This window comes from Diceros bicornis, chromosome 12 (genome assembly GCF_020826845.1).
Source record: "Diceros bicornis minor isolate mBicDic1 chromosome 12, mDicBic1.mat.cur, whole genome shotgun sequence".
NCBI classification, from domain to species: Eukaryota; Metazoa; Chordata; class Mammalia; order Perissodactyla; family Rhinocerotidae; genus Diceros; species Diceros bicornis.
This window is the reverse complement of record NC_080751.1, coordinates 22,841,891-22,849,494: the sequence shown is the minus strand read 5'-3', so window position 1 is coordinate 22,849,494 and position 7,604 is coordinate 22,841,891. Positions and strand designations below refer to the sequence as shown.

At 48.6% G+C, this 7,604-nt stretch overlaps 1 long non-coding RNA gene across 1 annotated transcript; it reads left to right on the top strand.

Moving 5' to 3' along the window:
- Nucleotides 1–344: 344 nt before the first annotated feature.
- LOC131411909 (uncharacterized) lies at nucleotides 345–4,614 on the top strand. Its single transcript, XR_009221668.1, has 3 exons — nucleotides 345–1,676; nucleotides 2,379–2,534; nucleotides 4,254–4,614. It is a non-coding gene; the product is annotated as an uncharacterized LOC131411909 (long non-coding RNA).
- The last annotated feature ends 2,990 nt before the right edge of the window (nucleotides 4,615–7,604 follow it).

Genomic DNA, 7,604 nt, shown 5'->3' with positions numbered 1-7,604 from the left:
TAGCAATTAAAAAAAATTGTTAACATAGTGGGTTTATTATTGTAACTTGAAGTAAATAAATATTTTTAAATGTTCAGTTTTAATTTCTAATATGGTAAAGATTGGGAGGTAGAACCCACGAAAATAAAAAGCTCTTTGAAGTCCTCAATAATGTTGAAGAGGATAAAGGAGTCCTGAGATCCAGAAGTTTGAGAACCCCCGCCTCATTTCTTCCCCAAATCGTAGACTGCCCCTTAGGCTCCACCCCAAAGTTTTCAAGTGTACAAGCTCCCCCTCTCCGCCAACGGTTGGGCTCCACTTTGGTGACGATCTGCCATCTCTGACTCCTTTCCAGAACAGCTGCCTCAATGCTCCCGACAGCCCTGCACATCCCTTCTTCCGAGCCGCCCTTCCCGCCGTCCAGAGGGAGAATGCATTCCTTTGACTCCGCTTAGCAAACCGAGGATGGGGGCGAGGGACTCGTGTGCAGCCGGGGAAGCAAGGGACAAAAACACAGCCACTGCCCTCAAGGAACTGCTGATTTTGTGGGAGAGACTGAGGGGTAAGCAGCTGCCCCATGAGACGCCAGTCCTTGCTGTTTGCCGGCTGACACCTAGGAGGAGAGCGGGTATGCAGCCAGCCCTCCGGCCTCTTTCGCTCCCGCAGCCCGATTCCTGAGATCCCGGGCCCCGCGCGCCTCCTGGTGGCTGTGTCTCGTCTGCGCAGCCTTTTCCCTCTGGAGCTGCAGGACGCGCACTAGGGTAAGACCTCAAGTCTGCGGGTCCCGGCGCTGAGGATCTCTCTCGGTCCTCGGCGGTCTTCCTTCTGTCCCTCTGCGCACGTTTACCCCTTGATGACTAATTCCAGCCCAATTCTGCCTCTGTGCCTGCCCTTTATGGGTGCTAGGCATCTTGTGTATTTCTTCCCCACCAACCCCATTTAGTAGGTGACGTAAAGAGTATGTCACGGTAGAAATAATACGTGGTGCGGATTGGACCTAAATCCAGGGAGCTTGATGCCAAAGTTACACCTGTTACTGATCTGCCCGATAGCAAATAATCTGACGTCTAAAGCGATTGGCGATTGATGGATATTCTACGTTGGAGTCAATTTCCTTTAGGAGGGGGAAAGTGAGTCTGGATCCTCTGAATCTCATTGGCTTAGGCTGGATTCCCTGCTCCTCTGGAGTGCATGGTTATACTTTCCACATTCTAGTATGGGGATCAAGACCCCAAGACTCCACTAGTCCTTCTAGGGCTTTCTTCCAGGGACGTAGGTGCCCTCCTATTGTCGTAAACAGGACTGGAGTGGTCTGCTGTAAAATCTCGTCTCCTCTAAGTGAGTATGCGGATGAACACTCTGGCTTACTATAAAGCAAGCCCTAAAATCGAGGAACAAAACACCAAAAAGTGTCTCTCTTTTGGGAGACATTGATCGTTGGGAGGGAGTTTCAGAGACAGCAAGGTACCCTCAGGAAGCAGCCTAAGGATTTCTCCTACAGTTCTGACCCAGCGTCCATCAGCAGGAACCTCACTGCCCCATAAGCAAACTCGACCATCTTAGCCCAGTGGTTTCCATGGTAACCATCAAAGACTGTCCCCTTTTCTTTCCTACAGATGTTCAACCCACCTCTCCCTCCACCAGTCACTTTCAGACATGACCTAGAACTGGATTCTATGCAAATACTATTTGCAAAGGTATTGTTTCCCCCTTTCAATCCACGTTTTAAGAAAGTACAAACCATTTAATTTACACAGAAATACCCTTTAAAAATAAACCAGTAATGTCAGGTACATGGGGCTTTATTTTACTATTCTTTTTACTTTTGTGTATGCTTAAAATTTTCCATAATGAAAAAAAATTTTTAATTAAAAAAATACTTAAATGTTTTCTAAAAAAAATTTAAACAAAAAATAAAGAAACATTCAAAATATTTTTCTTTCAACATTTCTTAAGAAAATCTGGTCTTCGTGCAGAATGATACGAATATCATTGAAATAAATACCATTTTCTACAAAAGGAAGTCACAGATAGTAAGCCTCAATCTTTATTTGGGGTATGGTGAAGATGGCATAACCTAAAACTTTAATTTTGAAGCACAAGAAGAATAGAAACAAACCTTTAAAGTATAAGAAAATGTAGATATTTGGGGGGAAACTTTAAAATTCCATTAATCACGTTGGCCTTCTTCCACAGCTCCTTCCCATTGTTTCCCCATGCAGCCCACTCACCCTTCGCAACCTTTCAAACTTCCACAATGAGAAACCCAGCGAGTGTGAACCCCTGCTGCTCTGGTCCTACCACGGGGATTGGGTGAACCATGGTCCTTGGGCCAATTCTGGCCGGGGGCCTGTTTTCATATGGCCAGTCAGTTAAGAGTGGTTTTTACGTTGTTAAAGGCTGTAAAACAAGCAAACCCACAAAGAAGACTCTGCGACAGAGACTAGATGTCCCCCCCGGCGGCCGGGTCCGATCTGTTAACCGTCTCTGCTGTAGGCTGGCTGGAGCCCTGGTGAAAGGTGGCTTTTCTTCCACCCAGGCAGCCATGACAAGAGGTACAGCCGGGAAGTTGCCATGCGGACAGGGAATTCAGTTCTTAAAATAGTCGACTGTGCTCAGGCATTTTTGGGGTGGGAGGGTTTGGAGGGAGGGGGTTAGGGAGTGGGGTGGGAGAGATGATAAACTAATGAGTCAGACCCAACTGGTGACAGCTGTTCCATCGTCTCTCTGGCGACCTGAGGTGGGGAGGGGGCAACTCTAAAATGAGGTCTGAAAGAGACATTTTCCATTCAGAGAGTAGGGATAGCTCCATTTCCTCACACTGTTTTCCTGCCTGACAGAAGGAAATCCCTTCTCCACCCCTCCTCCCTCCACCACTCTGCAGCCTCCTCCCTGCAGAGAACAGAAGTGGGGAGCACGCCCATCTCACAGAGCGCCCGCCGTGATTCAGAGGGCCTGGGTGTGCTGGCGAGTGGTCTGTGAAGGGACGGGAGGAGCTCTCCCACGTAGCTGCCTCAGGGCTTCTCCCACGGAGGCCTGAGTCTCACCGTCATCGTCATCAGTGTCATCACCATGGGACCGAAATGAAAGTGTAGCACTAAAAATGTGTCTTTTATCCAGATAGACCCGTCAATCAACAATCATTCTTTGAGAATCTCCTGTCACCTCTTTGTGGTGCCCTCAGTGCCTGGAAAGGTGAACTAAGTCCATTTTTTTTTTAATTGTGGTAAAATATATATAACAAAATTTACCGTTTTAACCATTTTTTAACTGTACAATTCAGGAGCACTAAGTACATTCACATTGTTGTGCAACTATCACCCCCATCCGTCTTCAGAACTTCTTTATCGTCCCGTATTCTGAAACTCTACACAGAACTCTGCATTTTGTTCCCCCACCCCCAGCCCTCGGCAACCACTATTCTGCTTTCTGTCTCTATGAATTTGGCTATTCAAGGAATCTTATATAAGTGGAATTATACTGTATTCGTTCTTTTGTGTCTGGCTTGTTTCACATAGCATATTTTCAAGGTTCATCCATGTTGAAACATGTCTCAGAATTTCATTCCTTTTTAAGGCTGAATAATATTCCAGTGTATGTATATACATTTGTTTATCCATTCATCCATCGATGGGTATTTGGGTTGTTTCCACCTTTTGGCTACTGTGAATAATGCTGCTATGAACTTGCAGTGTACAAATAGCTGTTTGAATCCTTGCTTTCAATTCTTTTGGTGTCTAAGTCCATTTTCAGAAAGAAAACAATAGGCAGGTTGAGATCCCATCCAGGGTGCAGAAGAGGCTACGGCAGGATTTTCTTCTCTTTTCTATCACATGCATTCAGAATCCATCTCCTAGGAGGCCAGCCAGCCTTGTCTCCTGTCCTCCTCCCTCCTCCGTGCTCCCGCCCTCTGCTCTTACTGCCCATTGCCATGAGGTCGAGGTCCTGGGGACCTCTGGCCTCAGATCTTTTATCAAGGACAGTGGGAGATTTAAGGTTGATAGCTCTTTCATATTTTTCACAGTGGAGCATCATTAAAGCAAAACCTTCTGAGTTTAATACAAATCACACATTTCAGCATGATTTTGCTGTGTTTTTGTACTCAAGGACCCATTTCCCACCAGGGGCAGGGAAGGGAAGGACTCAGTGGATGGCACAGCACTAGCAATTTTTTGGTTGGGGGTCGGCACATGGCCTCAGTTTGGTCACTCAGGCTGAATGAAGGGAAGGAATTTTATTTCATGGCTGAGCAAGATGTTCTTTTTTTTCTCTAGAAGTGTTCCACTCGATGCTGATCAAAAGGAAGATGGGCTTTGGATAAAGCTGACCCCTGGGGAGGAAGGCAGAGCTGAGAGAATAGCAGAATATGGTGCTGGAGCCCAGAACATGCAATGCCTGAAGCTTACCCCACTCCAGTTACCTGTAAGGGAGCTAATAAATTGCTTTATATTTTAAGCCCATTTGATGGGGCTTTCTGACTCTCAGGGCCAAAAACAGTCTAACAGACTCAGTCTGCATGGTGTTAGATTTTGGGTTTTTACCCCAAGAACAGGGGAAAGTCATTATGAGGTATAAGCAAGGAGAGTTCAGGGAGAGGGTAACGTGATCAGATCCTCATTTCGGAGCATCACTCTGGCTGCAGGGTGGAAATGGGCTAGTGGGGAGCTGGGGTGGTTGCAGTTAGGGGGACACTGGGCTAGTTCTGGTGAGAGGTTATGGAGAAGGAGAGAGGGGAATATGTCTGGGAGATTTTGAGGAAGTTGAGTAAGTTTAACAGAAGCTAGTAAGTTAGTAAGGTTGACAAGCCTTGATGGTTTGAGGGAGAGGAGAGGGGTGTCAGGGGTGACCTCTAGGTTTGTGGCTGAGCAGCTAGATGAATAGGGGTGCCACCCACCATGATAGGGCTGTCGTTGAGGGGAAAAGATTGAACACTGACAGTGTCAGGGTCCTGGAGCAACTGGACTTCGGTGGGAGAAACAACAGTCAACATTAGCTTGGTGCTAGCCACGAACCAAGTGTGGGTCAAAGTGCTTTACATGTGTAAACTCGTTAGCACAATGACCTTAGTCCCATTTTACAGATGAGGAAACTGAGGCACTGAGAGGTTAAGTAATTTGCCCAAGGCCACACAACCAGCTAGGAAATGAGATTTGAACCCAAGTAGTTTGTCACCATGAGGTTCCCAAGGAATGTATGTACCCAAGAAGGCTCTGACGAGCAAATGGCAGGGAATATAATGATATTATCCAGGGCCCCGGCCTCCAACTCCAGTGCAGAGAACTCTAGGAAGCTGGATTTTAATTCCTAGCACAGCCCCCATTCCCTGTCACTTAACATGTAGATGGCTTCTGACTAAGCGCCTGGGAGGTGTGCTCAATTTCACAGCCCCAGCACCCAACTCCAGTCTCTAATCTTACCACTGTGATCAGTGGAACCTGACCCAGTAGATCCCCAGCAGGGCCAGCGTGGGAGGCTGCATCTGTCTTCAGTGCCTGGGGCTGATCTGGCCTAAGCCTCACCTGTTGCCAGCAGAGAGAAAGAGAGCCACTCAGAAAGGAAGGCATGGGTGAGTCTGCTCAGAGGGAAGGCCCAGCCCATACTGGTCTCCTGGAAAGAGGAGAGAGAAGAGAGAGCCACCCTCGTGTACTCCATCTCCTTGGAAAGCACCACCATGCGCCCTGGAATCAGACCAGTTCTTGTCTACACAATGGGGTTGTAATTCTTCGTCATAGCTTCCCTTGGTCTCAACACACAGTGCTAATGTCTTCAATGACATCCTTCTAGTAACACAGGGAGGAGTTTCCTAGAGCACTGCCCTAGAGCTTCCCCCCCACAGGGGACTCCAGGGGTCAAGTCAGTAAGTCTCTGCGGGAACGAGGAAGGGCAGGACATAGCTCTGTGGGCGTGTGTCTTTGTCATCACCACCATCATCACCTTCCTCATCACCGTCGTCGTCACAGCAGTTTCATTTACTAAGTGACTATCCTGAGCAGGCGCCTCATGCTTCTCTTACTGTTTGGCACTGTGACCCAAATGTCAGATGGGGGCCTCTTTTCCTTGCGATCTGTATGAAATCACATTGCTGCCACGCCGCCCCGCCCTCCCCAGACACATAGAGTCCCAGGTCAGCCATATCCAGAAGCCTCCCCATGCCCCATTTCTGCTAATTTTGGGGAGCACGGAGGAGGTTTTCGTTTCTCACGGACGTTTCTGCCTCGTAGGCTTCCATTCGTGAAAGCGATTTTGTTTGTTCTGCCGAGTCATGGCTGGTATTAAACTCAGTTCTTCGTTGGTTTCCACAAAAACAGCCCCTCACAGGACCGTCCTGGGGAGGTGGACTCTGCTGTGAGTGAGGGTCAAGGCGGCTCATGCTGCGGTTTTCTGCCACTTCGTCTCTTGGCTTTCCTCTCCTCCTCCCAACTCTGTACTTGATCCTCTCCCTCACGGGTTACTGGGGGAGCTCCAATTTCTCGCCCTTCATGATTGAGAAAAATTCAGCTTTCCCAGCTCCTTCCTTTAAACTTGCACACGTGGCTTGAGAGCAAAGGGCTTCCACGGGGCACAGCCCACTCTCCTTACAAGGCAGGTGGTTATAAACAGCCAGCTTTCCCCCCTTGCCATCCTGGGGCTACAGAGACTTGTCTCCCACTACTGGGCTATACATTCCTTGAGGGCAGGGAGCACGTCGTCTTGTTCTCTGTAATGTCCGGGCCCAGCCCTTGGCACACGTGGGCAGTTGTGACACTGATCCAAGTCCCTTCTTGTTCCGAAGCAGCCTAGCCACAAGCCATAAGCCAGAGAAATCCAAAGTGTCTTCAAGAGCATGAGAGGTTTAAGAGACGCTGATTCATTGATGGCTCCTTTGTGTAGGAAAGACTTGAGATGATATCATCAAGCAAATATTTGTTGAGCATTTCCTGTGTGCAGCATGCTGCGTGTGGTGCTGGGGTGTGGCTCTGGGACACACAAAGATGAAATCATCACTCTGCCCTCCAGGGTGTCACCATAAAGGGAAGACGCACACACACCGCTGATTGCCAAGCAGTGCACCAAAGTGGGTATTTCTGAGTATGGACCAAGGAATCCCAGCACGAATGGATTCTGTTTTGGGGTGGGCAGTGGGTTGAGTGGTTTGGGGTGGGAAGGTGGGTTGAGAGGACTTTACAGAGGATGACACTATTGAGGGCATTTGAGGCAAAAGTGGAGAGGTGTGGAAGTGCCCGGACCCCTCCAAGAGTGCGGAGTGGACAGCACAGGCGGTGTGCCTGGATCCGGGACGGAGGGGAGGACCAGGCTCTGCAGGACGTGCCCTGCCTTGCCCAGGAGCTGTGCCGCTTTCCTGCAGGTAATGGTTGGGCACCCAGCAAGCGTTTTAGCTTGCTTCCTTGTGTCCATCCCTCCCTCCATCCACATCAGGCGAGAGCAGGGGGCAGGATGGGTGAAAATCTTCACGATGTTTGCTTCCCTTAATCAGCTCCCCAGGCCGCTGACACTCTAGTTCCCTGGAGTCTAAGAGGGAAGAGAAGTGGACTGAAAATGAGAAAACACTCGTGTGAAGGAGTGAAAAGCAGCTGGAAGTACAACACTCATTTGGAGATGGAATGAATAAATGAGATAAAATCCTA